Raw genomic sequence first — 3933 nt, 5'->3', positions numbered from 1 at the left:
CTATAGTGCGCCATACAAATAAACTGATAAATAATGATTAAGACAATATTTTGCCAAATTTCAAGATTCTAGATGTTGATGGCCAACATTCTCGTAGTATTGTAAATAACAATTCACTGTCAATTTTAAATAATATGACGTTGACTTAGGTAAATATTTTTTTCACAACTCCAAGGGACCTGCTTATTAATAATAATTTATTTAAATAAGTAATAATTTCAACTTGATACGGCTTTCCGACTTTTCCGACACCCTTTTGTCCGTCTGTTGGACTTTCTTTTTCCAACAGACGGACAAAAGGGTGATTTACAATTAAAGGTTCTATTTTTTATTTTGAGAGTCGCAGTGTCGGCCCTGAGCCCTGGCTCAGTATCTGAATAAGGAAATGAGAATCGCTAACGATCTCTTTTTTACGGCCCACGTGACATATACCCGCCGCCCGCCGCCGCTCGCTGCCGCTCATACGGACTGACGGTGTATTACTTACGTTATACGACGGACTAGAAAAGAGGTTTTTGAGGTTCCCTTTTACGAAAGGAAAACCCAAGTACTTATAAAATGACTCCATTGTCTAGCTGTATATTTGTTTGTAATGTACTTTTTATTACAAACAATTGGACTAGAAAAAAGGAGGTTTTTAAGATTTCGTTTTTCGAAAGTAAAACTGGAATCTTTATAAAATCACTCCGTAGTCCGTCGCGCTGTCTGTCAAGACCTTTTCCTCACACGGTGCCGTATTCAGCTAAAATTATTACTCAAGTACTCGGTGTGTAGTCTCTAGAAGCTATAAAAGTCCTTTTAAAAGTTTTGTGGCGGGAAAAACCTGCTAAGTTATTACCTAGTAGCTTTTACCTAGAGCTTTGCTAGTATTTTGTACATTTTCTAATATTTGTAATTTGTAACAAAATTTTCTCTTTAAACGAAATTTGGAGCATTTCTTCTGATAGTGTTAAATCTTTAATGGAAACTTCGCACCGTTACCGGGGGTAGACATGTCCTTATTTGGGTTGGCGGTTATATTATATATAACATACACAATATCATTAGCACCTATAGCTAATGATAATGACTATGTCTATTAGGAACAACAGATTAACATGCCCACTTGAGCACTCGAACTCAGGACATGATTTGGATCTGCATAAGCTAACCACTGGACTAGCGATGAACCCATATGAGCGATAGAGTCATTAAGTGTGATTTGCACACGTATCGCCACGTATCGGCTCCGTGGGCGGCGGAGAGGTGTCGCTGGAGCCGGCGCGTGGTAATTCGTGCACTTCCGGTGCGACGGGAGACATTCAATTTGCACGAGGGCGACACCACAGATGCTCCGTCTATAGAAAAGGCCATTTTTACATTCTGAGCCTGAACTATTTAGTCTCCTAAACATAACACCTAAGTTTCCCATACATTTTACTATCGCTCTGCAAGACACTGAGTAGATTACCATCCCTATGATATTGAAGTCATTAGGACTCTTAGGAATAGACTTAGGAGGACTTATATCTACGCATGACTAAGTTATGAAACTCTCTCCCAGAGTGGATATACATACAGTAAGATATACACACACATACGCACTTGCCTAGATGCCTATTCACTCTTACCTTAAAGATAAGATAAGAGTGAACAGGCATCTGGGCAAGTGCGTGCTACCTCACGCCACATCTACGCTGAGCATCGGGGCACATCGTGGTTAAAAGCGCGAGCATATTTCATATAAAAAAAACATATTATTTCTATCACAAGACAAAAACGCTGATACCTTTGAATTGGTTTATTGAATTTTCAGACACGCAGCATACAGAACTTAAAACACCCCTCCTTTTACGGAATACATCAACACATGGCAAACTTATAATACCCCTCTTTTGTAAGTCAGGCTGAAAATACTTTTTTTAAATATTTGAGTTTTTACCCCATCTAGCACATTTATGTCCGTGTAGCTTGGAGTTAACTGATACTTTTTGCAATCTATATTCGTAATCTGCACTTGATCTCTGCCGCTACGAACGTTATACTTACATTCGAGTATGTCTAAAGCTGGCAGCGTTGCTGTGGGCTGAAGTCTGTGTTGCCAGTCTAATTATATTATAGGCGAATGCTTATTTAATTATACCTTTTCCACTAAACGTTAAGTGTCTAACATACGAGTACAGTGTACATGGGTCTTCGACGTGGCGTTGTGTGCTGGGCGATGGTTATTGTAGTTAAAACTAACCTAAGCTCTTATTTGAACGTGAGTTTTTTTAACAGACGTTAAAAAACGTTCAAATATAGTATGAAGTTAAATGAAGGTCCTTTTCGTCCGAAATTCCTCAGTGCCTGAAGATGAAAGTCTTCGATTAGTGCGTGTTGCCAGTGTTGACCTACGGACCCGAGACTTGGTCGCTGACTATGGGCCTTATTAGGCTCAAAGTCACTCAGCGGGCGATGGACCGAGCTATGTTTGGGATTTCTCTGCGTGATTGAATCAGAATAGACGAGATCCGCTGACGAACCAAAGTCACCGACATAATTCGCGAAGCTGAAGTGGCAATGTGCAGGCCACATAGTTCGAAGAGCCGATGGAAGTTGGGGTCCCAAGGTGCTGGAGTGGCGACCCGGAGAGCGCAGTGTTGGTCACTGGATGCTGGCGGCTCGAGACCGTTTTGTTTGGAAGTCCATGCAAGAGGCCTTTGTCCAGCACTGGACGTCCATCGGCTGACATTGTTGATGAAATGAAGGTCTATTTCCAATGCCCATAATTGAAAATGCAACATTGCTCGAAAAAAAGCATTGTGTTTTAAAAACGCTGTCGTGTGAACATTTACTCGTACCTGGAAATGCATTTGTTGTATTTGAACGTTTTTTTAACGCCCGTTTAAAAAACTCTGGTCACTTTAATTTTAGTAAGTGATAAATAGTTTAGGTAATAAACCCACATACAGTGTACCTTAAACAATAAATAATACCAATAGTATGGTAGTGTATAGGTGTTTTATATCATAACAAAGCATAATATACTGATTGTTTAAAACAGTATTAAAAATACACACGTAATTAATTGCACAATATTCATAAAATGTAGCTACATACTCTTTTATTTTCACCGCAAGAATTTTTGGTTTAAAATATAGTGAGGGCTTAATGAAATAGAAGTTTCTCATTCGTATTCTGTTGTATTTTATTTAACTACAATTTTGCTGTTTTTGTAAGTAATAAGCTTTCAGTATTATTACAAGTTGAGTGTTTGGCTGAAAATTTCTATAACAATATTCCAAAGACAAACACTTTCTTGTTAGTAGGAAAGGATGGGATGGTCAAGTGTCTGAATATTGGAAATATTCGTATATATGTAACCACATTATGAGTATTAAAATACCTGCTATAAAACGGGTACGAGTTTTCATGTTGTTTTTATGATTTTATTTTCTTGGTAAAAAGATATATTTTTAATTTAAGCAGAAGGATAATGAATAATTTATGACGTTAAAATAAGTGTCATCTAATTCGCTAGTTATTTAATACGTTTGTTTTGAAAAATAGTAAATGAGTTGTTTTTCTTGAAACAATGGTTTGAACTAACGCCGTGGTCGGGACAAAGCGCGTAAAATTTAGCGCGCATTCAATCAAAAAATGAATTGGTATTGTTTTGTTATAATTGCTTGCCCCTACTACGATGTTATTACGAGTTTTTAGTTAAATAATAATTTGAAAATAATAAATGTTTACGGCTAACGCCACAATCAGCCCAGTTTACCGGCTCACTACATGTTAAGTACAAGTTACCTCTCCTTAACTTATCTCTTATTTACTTAGTCGAGGTTACTAGACTAGTTACTAGACTAGACCGATAAAGGTGCTTGGAGGCCATTGGATCAGCTTTCACTTTCACACAGGAAGTAAAACTATAAGAAATTGTAATTGTTATCAATTGTAAATTATAAT

This window comes from Bicyclus anynana, chromosome 10 (genome assembly GCF_947172395.1).
Source record: "Bicyclus anynana chromosome 10, ilBicAnyn1.1, whole genome shotgun sequence".
NCBI lineage: Eukaryota > Metazoa > Arthropoda > Insecta > Lepidoptera > Nymphalidae > Bicyclus > Bicyclus anynana.
This window is presented reverse-complemented; position numbering follows the sequence as displayed.